The sequence below is a fragment of the Myotis yumanensis genome, unplaced genomic scaffold (assembly GCF_028538775.1).
Source record: "Myotis yumanensis isolate MYYU_CA2020_CCGP unplaced genomic scaffold, mMyoYum1.0.hap1 SCAF_5, whole genome shotgun sequence".
In the NCBI taxonomy this organism is placed as follows: Eukaryota; Metazoa; Chordata; class Mammalia; order Chiroptera; family Vespertilionidae; genus Myotis; species Myotis yumanensis.
The window spans coordinates 59,010,461-59,030,534 of record NW_027223756.1 but is presented as its reverse complement, the minus strand read 5'-3'; the positions used below and the strand labels follow the sequence as shown (position 1 = coordinate 59,030,534).

The following is a 20,074-nucleotide window of genomic DNA, read 5'->3' as shown; positions in this document are numbered from 1 at the left end:
TTCCTTCCTTCCTTCCTCCCTCCCTCCCTCCCTCCCTCCCTCCCTCCCTCCCTCCCTTCCTTCCTTCCTTCCTTCCTTCCTTCCTTCCTTCCTTCCCATCTTGGTCCTTCCAATTCATTCTCCACACCAGAGGGCAGCAAACTTTTTCTTTAAAGAACCAGATAATGAATATTTCTAACTTGGCCAGTCCTACAGTTTTTGTCTCAACTCTGCCATTGAAGGGGAAAACACATAAACAAATGGTAGTGGTTTTCCAGTAGAACTTTATTTACAAAACAGACAGCAGCAAGGTCTGATGTTTGCTGAGGACCCTTGCTCTACACTGGAGCTAGTGATCCTTCTTAAATGTGAATTGAATTGTGTTAGACCCTTACTTACAGCTATTTAAGTGCTTCTCGCTGCTCATGGGAATAAATTGGTATTGTTTTGGTTCTTTATTCTGCTTCTCTGGAGCCCTTTCCTCCATGATCATTCCCAGACAGTCCTACTGGCCTTATTTCTTCCAGATCCTTGAACACTTCAGGTTGCTTCCCGACTTGGGGCCTTTACACAAGCTGTTTTCCTTTCCCTGGAAAACTTCACTTTCCTAACTCCCACTCAAACCTTCTGTTCTCAGTTTAAATGCCACTTTCTCAGGGAAACCTTCGCCAGCCTTCCTAAAAGATTAATATAGGTTTCTGTGCTATATTCGTACTTTTTAAAAAATAAATTTTATCTCAATTTTAATTGAATAAATACTTGTATGATTGTTTGTCTAACATTTAGCTCCTTGCTAAGCTGAAAAGTCTGAGAGTCAGGGAATACATCTGAAGTTCAGCTACGAATTCTTAGCAACTAATCCTACAATTGACTATTCTTTGCCTACATTTGACTATTCTTGACCTTCAAAAAAAGGCAGTTTCATGTACTTCAATCTAATATTCAATGTTTCCTACCCTCTTTCTTTAACTCCTTGTTTCTAGTACAGTGGGGCCTTGACTTATGAGTTTAATTCGTTCCGAGACCGAGCTCGTTAAGGAGCTGGTTAACTCAAATTACTCTATCAACTCAATGCAAAAAATCGGCAGAGAGACAGCTGGTATCTCAAAAAACTCGTTAGTCGGGACACTTGTAAGCCAAGGCCCCACTGTACCTGAAGAGCTCAGTGGAACCCACAAACACTAGTGTGTGGTCACAGTGCCTACTTGGCTTATGTTGCATTGAATGTTGTATTAAATACGTTCTTGATGGATATGAGGTCTTGGAGGGAAGAAAAAGGGGAACTTGCCAATAGGGTGGGAGCTGGAAGAAGAGCCTGCAGCAACACCTGGTAACTGAGGACATGATAATAACAGATCTTTGGAGTTAGTTAGCTAATACTAGAGGAAAAAGATGGAAAAGCTCAATTAAATAAAAAAAGACTTTGATTTTGTACATAATGGCTTTCTGGTAGATTGAAATGCTAGTGCCTTCCAGGGCACAGGAAAAAACATACCTTGGAAAATAATTCAGAGAAACAAAAGAAGAAAAGATGAAAGTTTATGTTTATAAAAAGCAGATATGTAATCCATTAGAAGAACATATTATAGATTATTTAATCATAAGACCTAATTATACATATGATGTAATTTATTAACAATCCTTGAATGTTTTGGAAAATAAAAGGAATTTTTCCTGTAATAACATAGCATAAATCTTAGCCAGATATGCAAGGGAAGCATAAAATAATATTACCTATACATTTGAACCTAGTTTATATACCATATATAATACCGTGTGTACTGCCATTTATTCACTTTGATGTCACGTTTCTTAGATATTTAAAATATCAATCTGTGCTGTTTTACTGCAAAATCTTTGTCTTTGAGTCTTTACTTTCCTTCCTGTTCTGAATCGATTTCAATTACCTTTTGCTCCTATAACTCCATTATCATCTCCCTCGGTGTCAAGACCATCAGTCTCCATGTGGCTAAATCCAATAGTAATCGCATTCTCAGTTGACCATGTGGATCACTCCTTCCTTCTTAAAACAATTGCTTTTTACTTGGCTCCGATGACTTGGTTTCTTTTTTCTTCTCTGACCTCATTGGCTGATTATTCTCTGCTGGCTTTGATAGTTTCCCCTCAACTTCCCAGATTCAAATATTCTAGGATTCTCTCTGTCTGCACACATTTCTTAGACCATTGACATTCAATCTTATTTGGATCCCTATGCAGTAAAAAAATACATTTCACCATATTCCTGAGTACAAACACACACACACACACACACACACAGCCCTCACAGAACAGTACACTTTGCTGTATTCTCTTCTCTTTTCTATTATATTAAATATTTTTCACAATCATTAAATTGGTTTCACTATTCAATGAGTCACAGCTTTCAGTTGAAAAAATATTTTCAAAGTGGAATCAGAGTTTCATGAGAACTAGTGTTTTATTTCTTTGTTAACAAACATCTAGAATGGTTTGAACAGAACTTGCTTCCTTCTCCTTATATAACTTGTGGTACAGTATGACCATCTTTCAATGCCTCAGCAAATTGTACTACTTCCTAGGCTTGGATCAGCTTCCAACATTTTATCATTTGCACTTTCAATGTCGTGAAATATCTCCCCAAGTTCCTTTAATGTGAAGAGGTTTTTTGTTTTTGCCAGCATCACTTCCTCTAGGACACCTTTATCCCTTTCCTCACATTCTCATTTCCTGGTTTCTGTTGGTAAGTTCCTCAGGTTGACTATCTGGTTTCCCAGATGGTAGCAGTGTATTCCGACTATTAGCCATTTCTCCTGTAACTCCATTTGAGTTCAATTTGAGTTCACTTCCCGCATTATCACTTTCCATTTCTTTGCTGCAATTTCATCTTTCTTGGCCAATTCCCTCTTTTAATGACCCGTTTCTGTAAAATGTGTATGTGTTTATCACTGTAAGATAAGAAGGTAACACAATTATATGCTTTGCTGTCTGGCTTGAACCTAATGACAGATGTGTGGCCCGTCACCAACAGAGGTGACATGACATGATTGGTCACTAATTATGACGCACATCTATTATTTCATGTAGTGATTTGTGGACTGAAGAGCTAACAGGGATGTTTATACTTGATGCAAATACTCATCTCTAATATACTGGTTACTGAAATTTGAAGTGCGTTGCTGGGGGACTGGTGTTATTTAACTAACCTGTGGTAGCTGACATTCAATCATATTGGATCTGTACAAAGCAAAGACTGCCTGCATAACTCCAGCGGGAATTTTCTCAGAACTTGAGCATGATATATCTTAACTTGAATTTCTTATAGGTAGTTTAAAATCACTATGTCCAAAACAGAACCTCAGAGGAACAGAGATTGGTCAGCCGGTCCTAAATAGAAGTAGCTAAAATTCATCTTTGGCCACTCTCATTCCTCTAAGGCCCTCATAGATTTTATTCTAAAGGACCATATAAGAATTGTTTTTGGCTTTGTGGTAGTGCAAAAGCAGCCATAGGTACTACATAAATGAATAGGCATGGCTGTGTTCCAATTAAACTTTACCAAAAACAGGGGCCAGACCACGGCCTGTAGTTTGCTAAACCCTGATGTAGAGTATTCCAAAGATTTTGTGGCAGGGTTATTCTTGAATTATCTTAGACATGAAAAATCTGTTTTTCCATAAATCTTTGAACGGAGGAAAGTGCTTCTATGGTCCTTTTCAGCATATCCACTCTAACTTTAGCAGCCCTATGAGCATCTCCATCTCTAACATCCTGTAGATACAGAAGCCCATTTTCTCTTACCCCCTTCCCATGGGCCTAGAAAAGATCTAATCCGTAGCCTTTGTTTAATATTTCCTCATGTCATGAGTATTATTAAGTCAGACTCCTGGCTTTTGTCCTGAAGGAAAACATTTGTGTTCTTTTATTATAGCATTCTTTTTCCCCCCCCATACTAAAATAAGCTTTGGGACTTTTTCTGAATCCCTTCTAAGTTCTGATAGTGTTCTTTGATTTTATAACCTTGGTTACAAATCTAAGTGGTAATAATTCATCTGCATATCATGGATGAAAGGGATGCTTTTGTATGGAGCCAGAATAAGTGCTTTTTAGTTGTGTGGACACTGCCAATTTTCAGAGAACACCCTGGCACAGTGAGGGCACCTACTTTGGGGATAGGAAGATCCAAATCTGGAGTCCAATTTTGCAACTCACTGGCAAAATGATCTTGAGCAAGTCACTTCACTTGATTTCAATTTTCTCACCTGTTAAGATTATGAATACCAGGTCTGCACAATCTCAGAGGCTTGTGGTAAGGTACACTGATGATCAAATATGATAATTATATGTAAAAACATTCCATAAATTGAAGAGCACTATATGAATATAACAAGTTATTTTTTTCTACTCGCTTCCTTAGTCTATATATGCTATAGGCTTTGGTGTACATAGCACACTCACTTTATTTCTCTACAGTTTACTGTTATTCCGACTAATAGTTGCCAACTTACATTTTGAGTAAAACCAATCCAACTACTTTGTTCCATGGGAGACACATATTGGGAGGGATGTGCCCTGGGTTGTTGTCTGTCGTCAGTCCTATGTACCAAGTTAGATGCCATGATCACCACATAAAGTCGACTTCTGTACTTGAACTATCAAATGCCCCAAGGGCTCACCCTCCACTGGGGCCTGTCTCATGCCTGCTCCCCTTCTTGTCTGTTCCCCAGTCAGGGTTTGTTGACCTGGCTTCAAATGAGAACCTGAGGACAGTTTGTTTCCTAAGCCGAGGGTGAGAAGCTTCTTCTGCTCCCAGGCCAGACCCCTGCCCATGCCTACATGGAGGTCAGAGATGAAGGACCTTAAACCAGTGGCCCCCACAGGCCCTGCGACCAAATGTGCCTGTAATTCCAGGCCTCATGAAAGACGCCACGCTGTATGTGGGAGTTTGGTGTTGTTATGTAACTTCAGCTGGACAGCTCTGCCTCCATCAGCTTCTCCAGATTAGTGTATGGTGCTTTTCCTCTGCTTAAAACGCCCGAGACGTGTAGTCTGTTTCCTATCAAAACACATTTAGAGAATCACATTACGTATGATTGGGCTAGAGTTTTCCAAAACCCAGCCAATTTCCTATTTAGTCTATTTTAGAGATAGTGCAATGCAAAATGGAGTTTAATCATTTATATAATGGTCTTTTCTTTTTTCACTTCAACTGAAGTACTATTATAGAGAAATCTAGGGATTAAAAAAACCCTTCATTTAGACCTTTAGTGGAATTGTAACCTTCACTAGGTACTATTCTTTGTGTTCAAAATTGGTCTGGTTTGGAAGCTTTCATAGCTCAAGTGATTATTTATGTTGGATTCTGTATTGAGAGTCTTGTAGCAAGTCATATAGCCCATCTAGGAGAAAAAAATAATGCATTTGGTTCACAGAAATGACAAGTCCCAAGATAAAGCTAGCTTCAGGCATGGCTGGATCCGAGTGGAAGTGAGATCCCCAGGACGTGGTCATGAGGATTGCTGTTCTCTGTATTGTCTCCTTCGGCAAACATGCACTTCTCTTAGAAGGATCATTTCTACCGAAATCCTTCATTGAGTCTTACTGGTGTGGCTTGGGTCACATGCTCCTAACTGATACAGGTATTGTGTTCAGTAGATGGCGTTGGCTGATCAGCTAGGCCTGGGTCATATGGACTGAGGATGGAAGAAATAATGGTGCTACTATTCATCAAAGAAGATACTAATTTCTGGATCAGCAAAAGCATCAGATGTCCACCTGAGACACCATTTAAGTTACATTTCCAGGCATCCTTATTCAGGGTCTGGATCTTGTATGAATCAATTCTATTCTGCCAGCTTCCCTGCTCCCAAGTTTCTTGGTTTCTAAGGGACTGGGGATGGGAAGAGAATTAAACTGAAACCCTTATGGTCAATTCTTGTTAAATAAAAAGTTGGCCAGTCTGCACTGTTGTGGCTATTGAGGTCATTAGGTCTAATAGAAAACATATAAACATACACATTCAAGACAATATCATATTTACGATGATGTCATCATGCTTTGGATATTATGGGAGGAAAGGCATATAGCCCATCTGGGAACAGGGAGTGGGGTATGGAAAGAATTCAGGCAAGGTTTTCTGGAGGAGCTAACATCTGAGCTGAATCTTAAAGTATGAGGAAGGTTTCTGGATGAAGACGGGGGAAAGGTAGGTGTCCAGGCAGAAGGAACATAATGTCGACACAGGGAAATGCGATAGAGCATGGGTGGTGGGGTGAGCTGCAAATGATTTGACGTTACCGGAGGGCGAAGTCTGAGTCATGGAGAGGCTGGAGGTGTGGAGACTAGATGTTGGGAATCAACACTATAGAAAACAACGTTGTCTCGACAGCCAAGTGATACAATACCTGTATCAGTTAGGAGCCTGTGACCCAAGCCACACTTGGCTCGGAACGCTCAGTACAGACCCATGTGGGGAGGGTGGGGGGGGGTGCGAGGAAGGTATCCCAGAGCAACGTCTCTCCCTGAGCCAAAGCCATGGGCCCGGAGCTGGCGGAAATGGTTAAGGAGTTGAAGACGCTGTGGCGGACAGGCGCCTGTGCTAGCCGCGCGACTTAACATGGATGGCAGTCACTGCCTGGTGGGCGCCGGCGACCAGACCCTAAAGCTCTGGATCCCTGCTGCGGACGTACATCGGCCACAGCTAGGAGGTGCTGGGTCCCTTGCACTCCTGATTTGGTTGTTTATCTGGTGAATAATGGCATTGGTTTTAATAGCTCAAATAGCATAAACAAACTTAGAACACATTGAAACAACTTGGAGAGGAGGTGGCTGGTATATATCCTGAACTCCTAAAGAGACCTGGCTAGCAGCACGTGGTGGACCGTAGCTGTCCTGTGACGTAGGGCATCACAATGACTCAGCCCCATTTGGCTAAAGAATGATGTCACCATTTGAAAGTCCTGTCAGCACCGCCTCTGGAGCAGACCACTGTGGTCATTTGACCAAACCACTGTGGTCTCCTCCATATGCACTAATGCTGTTTTCCAAGTAGCAGTCTAGGAGCAATACCTGTAACTCCCAGGGTGGGCGTTTTCCATGAGACATTGGTTTCAGCTACTTCCAATTACTTGTCCCATAATACTTGGGTTTTCTTTACAGGTTTTATAAAGTTTCCTTTGGCTCTGAGTCCCCTGAAAACTTAGGGTTTGGTTTTCATCCTTAGCTGCTGGAGGGCATGGGTTATGGTCGAGGACCTATAGGCATTTTGACCAAACCAGAAGGACCGCTGTTGCTGCGATTCTATTGCCGTTGACCAGGTCGTGTGTACAGGTGCATTCAAAGTGACTTTGGCTTTTAGTCATGATTGACCATTTCTCCTGCTAAAAAGGCCAGTAAGGAATGCATTCCATATTTTGTATAAAATATAGATTCTTTTTATAAATTCTTATTGAAATAGAATTTCTGGTTTGGCCAGAACCTTAAGTTTTTTTTTTCCACACTAAGGGAACTTTCTTCCTACAGCAAAACAAGGAGTTTTTTTTCAGAAATATAACTGCTAGCATGTCCACAGTGCTATTTCCAGATTTCCTTTTTCTGATGTTCCTCAGACTTGTCTTCTTGAGATGTAAATAAACTCAACTTACAGGGAATGCATACAAAAGTGCCAGATTCAGTTTCCAGATGGCGAAAAAAAAAGTACAATGAGTTAGAGCTGTGGTGTTCAAGATTGTAGCCTCACACAGCTATTTAATTTTAATTAAAATGAAGTATACTTAAAAACCTGGTTCTCAGATGCACTAGCCACATTTGAAGTGCTCTAGTGTTACTCTGCTGAACAGCACAAATACAGAAACTTGCCACCACTGCAGAAAGTTCCACTGGGCAGTGTGTTTATGGAGGGTTGGCAGACCTTGTATAAACACTCATTTTTATTTTCTGGTGAAAATGCAGTTGAGTCAACCTCTAGGAGAATCCCTTTTATTATTTTGAAGAAAAGCAATGAAACCTAAAAGTGGCACAGCTGTCCCAGAACTCAGAACCCAAGATCTAGGAGACTTTAAGTTTCCTGAAAGTATGGTCTAAGTCTAGTTTGTTTTCCATTATACCCCCTGGGTCTGGCGCATAGTAAGCACTCAGTGAACACCTGTGTGAGTGAATAAATGAAAGAACTCAGCAAAGATCAATTAAAGGACCCTTACTGCAAAAATACAGGTTTCTCTTGGGATTTGGATCATTTTGAGTGTTCCCTAAAACTTGAGAAGAAGGAGCAAGTGAGAGAGTCTTTGGAAATGTCATATACTTAGAAGCCATAACAAAGGGTAGAGCAAATGGCATTTGCTGAGTAGTTCCTTCTTTTTCTTCTTTTCTTTCTTCTCCTCTCTCCCATCCTTCCTCTCTTTGTTCATCATTATCAACATCAAATAGCTAACCTTACTGGGCATTTATTACATGCAAGCCATTATTCTAAGTGCTTTTAATAGATTAGTTTATTTGTCCTCCCAATAAGCATACGAAGTAGGCATTATTACTATTCCTACATTAGAATTGAAGAAACTGAGGTTCAGAGACTAAATAATTTGCTCAAAGTCTCGCTGCTGGTAAATGATGGAGCAAAGATAGAAATCTAGCTTGTCCAACTCCAGAACTTGTATTTTTAACCACTAGGAGAGGTACTGCATCTCTTAAGTTGGCAACCTATTTGGATTTGAAACTAATTAGAAAAAGAAATAGCTGCTGACTGAGTTGGAGCATTGGGGGTTGATGAAAGCTTAGTGGGGGAGACAGGGCACAATCATTGCTGCCTCTGGTCTCTGTTAGTCTTTGTTGTACTTGCTAACTCCAATGCTCTCCTGCTACCCCAGCCATAGCCTCTCTTCCTACTCTCATTGCATTACCTCTTTTTTGTCTGGGCAGGGAAACTTCTGGTGAATAGAGGGATTCAGCTTGGGCTGTGACAGTGTTCAGTGGCACCAGCCACATGAATTACAGGACGGCTGTGGCAACTGGAGAACAAAATCCTGTTATTGAAAGTTGGATAACTTTCTCTTAGTCACTTTATTTTAAAAATTGTGGTAAGAATACCTATCATGAGATTGACCTTCTTAACAGAAGTTTAGTGTATGGTATGGTATTGTTATCTATAGATACAGTGTTGCATGGTAGATCTTTAGAGCTTACTCATCTTACATAATTGAAATTTTTACACGTTGATTAACAACTCATTTTCCCCTATCTCGAGCCCCTGGCCATCACCATTCTATTGTTTGCTTCTTTGTTTGACCAGTCTAGATGCCTCCTATAAGTGGAATCATACAGCATTTGTCCTTCTGAGACTGGCTTATTTTATTTAGCATAATGTCCTCAAGGTTCATGCATGTCGTCACATAATTCTGGATTTATATCTCTCTTTTAAAAAAATAAGGCTGAGTAATATTCCATTGTGTATATATACCACATTTTTTTCTCCATTCACCTTGGCTATTGTGAACAGCGCCACAGTGAACATGGGAGTACAAATGTCTCTTCAAGATTCTGAATTCTGTTCTTTTGAATAAATACTCAAGAACTGGGATTGCTGGGTCCTATGGTAGTTATATTTCTAATTTTTGAGGAACCCAAATACTGTTTTGTATAGTGGCTGTACCATTTTGCATTCCCACCAAGAGTACATAAGTGTTCCAGTTTCTCCACATCTTCACCAACACTTTTTTTTAAAAATTAAAGCTGTCTATGCATGCTATAATAAAATACCACAGACTAGGTATTTTGTAAACAATAAACATTTATTTCTTAAGTTCTGGAGGCTGCAAGTCAGAAATCACGGTGAATATTTTTTATTTTATTGATGTTATCCTTTCTACTGTTTTTTTTTTTTTTTTTTGGTGGTTCTTTGTGTTTTCAAATACTAATTTTTGCTTATAGTTTTTAAAATTCCTTCCTTCCTTTGGCTGATTTTTGTATTTTCTTTGCATTTGAAAATATAAAGGAAATGACAAGAATGTTAACTGCTTTTAAAAATAGTAGCAATAATCAGATGTAGTAGTGGAAAAAATATTCCTTTCACACAGTTACAGTTTTATAGCCAGGAACAGATTTAACAAGAATGGTGCAGCTCCCATGTGAAGAAAAATGTATAACTTTATCAATAGGAGTTGAGTCAATGGAATTGAATTCATATTTTCCATTAAGAACGTTTTTGACAAGATATCTCAAATCATCCAAATGCAGAATCCTAAATAGTTTTAAAAGAATCATGAAAAAAAATGACAAGGTTCAGTATAAAACTTTATGTTGATGTTTTGGGATTGTAGATATTATTTACTTGGGGTACACGTGAAATTAAGGATGATTAGTTAATATTTAGTAACTTTTATTTTTTCATTGAAGCCAGGTGCTTTATATTTTATTTAACAAAACATTTCAATATTCATTTTACTTTTGAATGCTTGTAGAATATTTATTAAGTTAACATTAAAGAATCCCTAAGGGAAGGGACAGGTGAAATACTAATACAAACTAATAAATGTATCATAAGATCAGAAATCTCTAGTCTTTTGGAGGCGGGGGGGCAGTGTGTATTTGTTTAATTAACTACCAAATCTTTTTTTTTTTAAATATATTTTATTGATTTTTTACAGAGAGGAAGAGAGAGGGATAGAGAGCTAGAAACATCGATGAGAGAGAAACATCGATCAGCTGCCTCCTGCACATCTCCTACCGGGGATGTGCCCGCAACCCAGGTACATGCCCTTGACCGGAATCGAACCTGGGACCCTTGAGTCCGCAGGCCGACGCTCTATCCACTGAGCCAAACCGGTTTCGGCAGTTAACTACCAAATCTTGTATGAGATTTTGTCCATCATTCTAATACCCTCTCCTCTTCATTGAAAAAAAAATTCTCGAAAGAGCTTAGTCCTGAAGAAATAAATAAAAGAGTAGTAGAAGATGGTTTAGATGGAGTGGGAGATAAAATTAAAACAGTTGCAATCAATAAAAATCTTGAAAATACTTTAGTGAGAGAACCATAAACAAAATATGATAGTATGTATCCTATAAGAATCCACGATTACTCATAATTCATTCATAACTACATAAAAATGTAGAACTGTGCTTAATTATTTAATGTATATTTAAAAATTTAAAGTTGAATTTAAAAATTGAGAGGAGCAATACACTTTCCTATAATCTGAATAGTTCTGAAGCATTATAGGGTATTTCAGTAAGCCCTATAATATTCTACCATCTTCCTGCATCTAGTATTGGATTCACTTGCATAATTGAAATTTTATACACGTTGATTAACAACTCATTTTCCCCTATCTCCAGCCCCTGGCAATCACCATTCTATTGTTTGCTTCTTTGTTTGCAAATATTTAGCAAATATTTTTGGTGTTCATGCATTTTAACAATTGCTGTGATTCTTAGACCTGAGATCACCTAGTGGCCTCCAAAATTATGCTGGCTGTGCCTTTTGATGGGTGGGCACTCAAGTTGGTTGGAGTGAGCCAACATAAGAAAAAGCACTCAGGCCCTAGCCGGTTTGGCTCACTGGATAGAGCATCGGCTTGGGGACTGAAGAGTCCCAGGTTCGGTTCCGGTCAAGGGCATGTACCTGGGTTGCAGGCACATCCCCAGTAGGGAGTGTGCAGGAGGCAGCTGATCGATGCTTCTCTCTCATCGATGTTTCTAACTCTCTATCCCTCTCCCTTCCTCTCTGTAAAAAATCAATAAAATATATTAAAAAAAAGAAAGAAAAAGCACTCAGGTTTCTAAAGAGTTCTCTTATTATTTACAAGTCAGTGTCTCTTGCTCTCATTCTCTGCCCACTCTTGGGTTTGGAAGTTCCACATAGTCTTTTCAAATTCACAGAGTGCTTCACAGGCAAGCAGCCTGGTACACCCTGGGAACTTATTGTTAATCCTCTTGACAACTCAACAAAAGAGATTTAGTAGTCCAATTTATAGAAAAGAATACTAAGATTAGGGTCAGGGATACTTGCTCAAGGTTAGATAATACTATGTTAGAACTGAAATTCAAACCCAAGTCTGTTTCACCTAAGTCCATGCTCCCCAAACCCCCAACTTTTTAAAAAACACAGTGCTATGTTGCTGCCATACTGCTGTGCTTCATTTGCAGTAAGGAAGGACGTGTCACAGTCTCCTCTTTGGGATCAGAAAACAAGCCTGTGTAAGGGATGTATGTAGACATTGATAGTGGCTGTGATCTCCCTCTCTCCTGATTCTGCCATCTGTCTAGTTAGTATATGGTTCCTTAAGTTTGTAAAGTCTTCACATAATTTGGTGGGGTTTTTTTGCAAATGTGAAGGAAAAGAATTCAGTTTTATTTAAATCAAATTTTCAGAAAGTCTATGACCCATAAATTGTTAAGAACCATCACCCTAGGCAGTCTGTATCCCAGTGACTCTAGGCTGTTGGAATTCCACCTGTCTGCTGATGTCATTAACTTCTTCCCACAACTAGACTTTGCACTTACCACCAAAATCATTCCTTCTCAGTCCTGGGAGGGCATCCAAATCATCTCTAGATCCTTTAAAAACACAGGTGTTCAGGTCCCTTCTCAGACCTTTTGATGTCTGATCTCTGGGAATGGAGCTCAGAAATCTGTATGAATAAGAAGCTCAATGATTCTGACATAGAGTTCAAAGCACAATTTTTGTAAGTTGGATTGAACAAAACAGAACACTTCATGCATGTCCTGGTGCGGAATAATCCGGAGGGAGACCCGGAGTAGACCCAGTCCTCCCACAGGATTCATCACCAGCTAGTTCCAGCCTCTATTCTGCTAAGGCATGCAGAAAGCCCCACATGCATCTTTTGGTGCTTCACTCTCCTTCAGAAAGATTCTATTGCATTGCCTACTGTTTCTGAGACTGGTGTATGTTTAGTGCTGCAAGTCTTTAGTTATGATGTTGAAAAAAACCAACAACATCTGTTGGGGTCCTGCCCCAGCAGGTCCAGGGGTTCCCAAAGGTGTGGACGGAGTCGGCGAAGAAGGAGCCTCACGGAGACAGCATTCAGTTGATCAGCATAGTGAGGTTCTTTTTTTATTCTCCTGTTACATCTGTATTTATACCATTTGATTTTAATCCTATCCATTCTATTCCAAAGGTTAGGGCATTTGTTATCTCCATTGCAAGGTCACTACTCTATTGTTCTGTTAAGCTACAAGGAAGTAACTGAAGGAGATTATCCTAAATAAAGATTGTGTAGTTTAAGCATGATTGTTGTAGTTAAAGTGATTAATTACCCGCCTGGCACTTAGTTAAGGGGTTTTACTAATTCCCTTCCTTAGTCCTGTTAATCCCTAACTCCAGGGAAAAATCCCCACCTGGGGAAACAACCTTTCCTGGAGAGGCGACCTTGGTTAAAACACATAGTGCTAAGAAGGGGAGCAAACATATTAAGAACAGTATGCCATATATCCCAGGTCCCTTGAAACATATGCTGTGCAGATGTTTCTTCCCTGCAGCGACTGTGTCAAGCAGCAAGGATGGACTGGCTTCCGGCAAATTCCCCCTTTTCTGTTTTTTAAATGATAGCACGTAAATCAGCGGCCACCTCTCGGATTGGGTTGTTTAAGACTCGGAAGACCTGTTTGTGACTTTGCCAACAGGTCAGTCCGAGGCTTAACTCTATATCGGCTCCCCACAAACATCCTGAAGATGTTTTGACAAATCAGTTTGACATTTGAGCTATCTTCCTGAGAGAATAAAAAAGACAGTTCCAAGGAGTTTCTGGAAAACGATTGTTCAACTAAGCGTTCACATGGCTGATTTTGTTCTGGGTAGTCAATGTTTCTACCACTTGATAGCAAATTGAAGTTTTTCTTTCTCATTAATTCATGTCTGCTAGAAATGCTTGACATTTTCCATCCATGCAGGTTCTGATGACGTCACTGTTACTCATCCTCTCATCTATTCACCTTTGTAACAGGACGAGATGTTCATTCATGGGCATAAAGAGAGATGACTGCTGGAAATGGACTTGTGGTTTTCCATTACTTTTTGTAATCGTGACTCGGTTCACTATGATGATCTATCATTTTCTCTTTGTTTCAGACAACTATCAGAATTGTCAGCTAACACTTACTGAGAACTATGGTTTGTTTGGACTCCTTTGCCTTTCTTTTCCTCCCACCCTCCCTCTTTATTTTCCACTCATCTTGTGGGTAGAAGAGGAATCTATTTTTATAACCATACCTACCCACCTCCTTTGCTTATTTGGCCTCTGGAGATTTGAATTTCTTTTGGAAACATGCTCAGTATTTTAGGCTGCTAAGATGTGCTGAAACATGAGCCAATTAATGATGTTCTCATTGACAAGTTCTCGAAACTTGCAGGGTTCATTCTGCAAGAATGATTTACAGGCTGTATGTTAGAACGTCAAACAAGTGGAAACAATTAGTAGCACTAATGTCTGAACCCCAGGCTTACCACTGAGGGAGGGAGATGATTGATTAAAACACCCATCTGTTCCAAAGATGTTTCCAGCTTGCTTGCCTAGTTGTTTGTGAATCAAATGGGTTCAGTGATTGTGCTGCTTGTCTAGCTATTTGTCTATTTCTCAAAATCATTGGTTGTGTGCATATTTACCATGATATCTTTGCGAAATGGGGTTTTATTTTTAGATACTATAGATAATTCAGCAATGTGTGTAGTACATTATATGTACTAGGAACATGTATTTTGCAATTGTCACCAGTTCTAAGAATTGTGTAATCAGTGAGTTTAGTACATAATTTTCAAATGAGTGAGTGGACTTCTATTTTGGCAATAATTTGATGTTAGAGAAAGAATAGGTTTGTCTGAATGTGAATTCATCTCTATTTACATAATGAAAGATGGAAGCATTCTGCTACTATAATCAAGTTCTTTTTCACCCAAATCATGAGGATGTACTAGTACAGCATTGGGAATATAGTTAACAATATCACAACAACTTTGTAAGGTGACTTATCATGCTGATCTCTTTGTAAGGTACGTAAATGTTGAATCACTATATTGTACATCTGTGACTAATATATAATATTATATGTCAACTGTAATTTAAAAAAATTCTTTCTTAAAATACCCTTAACCTACTTATTTTTTCTAAATAGTGATGCTATACTTACGTAGAATTTCACATTAGATATTTTCTCTTTGCTGCTTTCTTCCCATATGGAGGTTGTTGAATAATTGACTCTAAGATTTTTTTTTTAAATATATTTTATTGATTTTATACAGAGAGGAAGGGAGAGGGATAGAGAGTTAGAAACATCGATGAGAGAGAAACATCGATCAGCTGCCTCCTGCACACCTCCTACTGGGGATGTGCCCGAAACCAAGGCACACGCCCTTGACCAGAATCGAACCTGGGACCCTTCAGTCTGCAGGCCGACGCTCTATCCACTGAGCCAAACCGGTTAGGGCGACTCTAAGATTTGAAAGGGAACTTAAACAATAATGCTACCTAATGGTCAGCCAGTCAGCTGCTTCCAAGACAAGAAAATATTTAAGAGACAGATGGGCTGACTATTGGATGAAATAAAGGAGTAAAAGAAAATTTTCCTTTTTATGGGAAAGGCAGACAGTATTACTTTTTACTTTTACTCCTTTACTTGACAGTTTTTTCTAGGCTCAGCCTATTCGGCCTGTGGCTTTCTGCTTTAGGGACTCTGGTCACTTTAAAGCCGTTAATTCATACCATTTGGGGGCTTTACTAAGCTACCAGTCAGCTTCAAACTTCACCTACATGCTAAGCCTAAGAGGTGTGGGTTTCTGGGGGTGTAATTTCCTTAAGGGTTATTTTTTGTTGTTGTTTTTACTGATTTAGTTGTACATAGTTGGGACAAATTAAGAGTTACAAGTATAGAAATGAAAATCATTTGCCTGCTCTGGTTTGGAATTTATTGAATTACCTCTGACTTCAGTAAAATTTTGGAGCTTATTTTTAAAAACTTGTAAGTTATTCTTATCTTGTTCTAATGAGAATACAAATCCAGTCAGGTACATTAATTATTCTGTGATACAGATGAAAAAGATAGGCACTCGGTCCACCCAGGCAGGACTCGGTATGTGAGTTATCATTTAGCAATGGTTTGATAGATTGTGTGCCCTGGGAAGTGACTGGAAACTGGGTAGTTACACAAAGTTGTGGAAAAATTGATGCAACAGGAAAACTGTACTTTCTGAGTCCACACTATGCACCCTTTGCAAATACTATGATTCCTCAGTTGCAGGATCAGGAACTCAGGGTAACTACTGTGTAAAAAGGAAAATGAATTAGTGAGTAAGGAAAGTAAGATGAGTGTAAAAACAACCATCCTTAAACGTACTGACAGATAGTCCTCAATGCCTTTTCTTCCGTTGCTAGGAGAGAGATGAGCCAGTACGTGCGCATTACCCACTGCATCCGCAGGGAATGACGTACCTGCTCACCCTGGGATTTGCTCTCTGTAGGCTTTGTAAACAGGCATGCCTGCTGTCGTCCATTTAACAACCTGTTGTAAACTCTATTTATATAGCCCCAGGAAAGAAAATTAAGTGTTGATGAAAAGCTGTCACTCCTTTGTTAAGTAAATTGAAGTTAAATGGACACAGGGAGGCTTATTTCAAGTTCAAAGCCTTCAGTTTTATGTCATTTTCTGAAGGCAGTCTCTTCGGAACCCTTTGTGTAGGCTTCACAACAAAAATAGCCTGGGGAGCTGCTTGCCTAGAGAGGTTTTGTGGTTCTCTCGTGACCATGGAGATTAATCTTGTTCCTGGCGAATCAGCTGTTCACAACACTGCTGCCTTCATTCCCAAAGAAGGATTCCCAGCCCTGCCTGAGAATGTCGGATACATCAACAAGCACCGAGTCCTCTCAATATTCCGCCCGGGTACGGGCTTCCTGACACTAACTCAAGTCCCTTTTAGTTATTCATTTATGCCCTTCCCTGTTCCAGAAAGGTGTTCAGGCACCGGGGCTGCACCTGCATCCCAAGGGCGTGCTGTACTGTCTGTCAGGCTGTTGGGAGGATGGGATTAAAAACAAGACCATACATTTACTCTTTGACTCATGAATTTATTTAATTGCTACTTTTTGCGCTCTTACTATGTTTCCAGCTCTACGCTGGGCATGGATGATACACTAGGGACCTAAAATAGATACCAACTCTGTAGACCATACAGTCTTGGGATAGGGAATTAAACAAGCAACCACACTGATTAATGTATATTTTCAAACTGAGATACTGAAAATAACAAAGGAAGTGGGGTTAGACTAAACATACTCTGAGAAAACCATATTTATCCATGATCAGAAGCATGTGAGGTCAAGATGTGTGTGAGAAGAGCTCATAGGCAAGAGCGCATCATGTCGTCGAAGGAAGTGTGGCTGACAGATGGAGAGGGGAGGATGGTGCCTGAGGAAGCAGGGAGGTGGATCAGACATGACCACGTGGGACAGAAACATTTTTTGGGGGGAAAATATATTTTTTATTGGTTTCAGAGAGGAAGGGAGAGGGAGAGAAAGATAGAAACATCCATGATGAGAGAGAATCGTTGATCGGCTGCCTCCTGCACCCCTCTTACTGAGGATCGAGCCCGCAACCCAGGCATGTGCCCTGACCAGGAATTGAACCATGACCTCCTGGTTCATAGGTTGACGCTCAACCACTGAGCCACACTGGCTTGGCAGTAGTTAAAAATCTTGTAGAGAATTTTGGGCTTTATGATAAATGCAAATGAGAAGTTAACTGATGGATTTTTAGGCCTTAGAGGGGACCCAATGGGGGTTGTATTTGAAATGATAACTCTCGCTTTGGGAGGGCAAACGATCAGAAAGGAGCCACAGAGGCCATAGGAATATTCCAGTTTAGACTCTGGAAGCCAGTTGTTTATGATCCAACATTCCTTCATTGTTGCCTTACTCTGGAACACTGTTCTGTGCATGTCTGTGTCCTCCAGACCCTACGTTCCTTGAGTTTAGGAATGCTCCTTTATTTGCTTTTGGGTTCCTTGTAGTGTCTCACACCAGAATTTGAACATATACATCCAACAAATGCTATAGCCAATCTGTAGCTCTTCTCCATCCCAGAAGGCCTGTCAGTAGGCTTATAAGAATACAGTCCATCTATATTCTAATGATAGCATTATCTAGTGATCTAATTTATCCCTGAAGACAAAGATAAAAATACCATTGCCTTTTCTTTTGCTACCTCATATGTGCCTTGCATTTTATTTCCACTTATTAAGTTTTTCTATAAAATGACCTTGACAGTCCTATCTTTATGTCAACCTAAAGCATTGTCATTATTATTTCTAGCTCCTTACAAATACAATAGACGCATTGGGGAAGATTTGTTCCTGAGGGCAATTTCCTAGAGAGTCACAGAAGCAAAACCATACTGGAAATTTCCTGAACCAGAAAATCAGGAATTGGCAACGTAATTGAATAAAGTAGGTTAGGGAGTGGTACCGCCTTTGGCAGAACTGGGAGAGCAGGAGTTAATCCCACAGCATTCGAATTCAAATGCAGACCACACCGTGACAGCCATACAAAACATTAGGGGGTGCTAAGTGACTATTAAAGATGTTTTTTGTGTATTTTGTTTTGTTTTTTAATCCAGAGAAGTAATAGAAAGTTGCAGTGTGCCCATCTACTCTTATAGGTTGTGGGCCAAGCTCTTTTGAGTGACCGAAGCTTCAAAGCTGTGTTGGGTGAAGTAAGGGAGCAGGGCCAGGATGCCTCCAACAGTGCCGTTCTCTCAGAGAGCTGCCAGGCGGGCTGTAATGTTCCTCTGGCTACCAGGACTCTGTTTCCTTTCACAATGGACTGCTCCAGTTTCTCCTGCCCCAGTCAGATGAATACAACCCACTCAGGGGAAGGTACAAAGCACGGGAGTTTGACAGAAACGAAGAAGGTTCTTAGGACTTTTGAAATCACACATCTCCTGGGCAAGTCTCAGGGAGGTGGTTATATTAGAGAGTTGCCCTGAAAGTAGAAAACGAGGGCATATAAATAGCACTGACCCTGCTCCCGCCTGATCCTTAGAAGAAGATGAGCTTAAGCTCAGGCTGAGAGGTCACACAGGGCATGGCTTTGTGTGGCGAGCAGTCACTTAAATCACACACTCAGGAATCGGATGCAAAGAACATTTAGTAAAAAGGTGAAAGATTTATACGTTCCGAAGAGAAACACTGGAGTGCAAAGAACATTTAGCTAATGTATTTCCAGGATAAAAATAATTCCAACTTTTAAAAATATATATATTTTTTTATTGATTTCAGAGAGGAAGGGAGAGGGGGGGAGAGAGAGAAACATCAGTGAGAGAGAATCATTGATCGGCTGCCTCTGGCATGCCCTACACATGTCCTCAACCCAGGCATGTGTCCTGACCAGGAATCTAACCGTGACCTCCTGGTTCATAGGTCGACACTCAACCACTGAGCCATGCCAGCTGAGCATTTCCAACTTTTTTTTTTTTAAACCCAGGTGAGCAGTCCTAGTGGTTTTGTAGGTGGGGCCGTCTTTCCCACTGCTGAGAGTGGATGCAGCAGAAAGGAGCGGAGCCACAGGATTCACTGAGGTCGCTCGGCAATTTTATTTCTCCCCCTAAAAGGCAATGGAGAGCAGCAGAAATGGGCCACTGTGACTTAGGTTTGAATTCTGGGTCCTTCAGCAAAACATCCCCTTTGGGCTGCATTTGTACAAAAGGATAATCCGATATCTATCTTCCACATTTTGGTGGACTGCTGTCAAGAGAAGACTAGATGATGTGTACCAGAGCACCTCACAATGACAAGATAATGTCACACAATAATAATATTAAAATAATTATGGCAAACACGTAGCACTTGTTATTCGCCAGGCCTGTTGTAAGCATTTACACTTACTATTTCACTTAGCTCTTATAGTCACCTCATGAGGTAGAATCTGTCATCTGATCTACACGTGGGTAAACAGAGCCACAGAGCTGAAGTAAGTTGTTCAAGGCCAGCCAGTAAGAATTGGTGCTAGGATTTCAATCACACAGAAGTTTAATCACTCTGGTTAGAAAATAAATAAAGTGTAGACTTCTAACTAAATGAGAAGATAAGCATTTGAATACTAGCTTTAGGACTGTGATCAGGCCTTTT

At 40.1% G+C, this 20,074-nt stretch overlaps 1 protein-coding gene across 1 annotated transcript in view; it reads left to right on the top strand.

Annotated features, from left to right (window-relative positions):
- Positions 1-20,074, top strand: part of CPE (carboxypeptidase E) — an 85,341-nt gene that overhangs the window by 39,735 nt on the left and 25,532 nt on the right. The window lies entirely within an intron of this gene.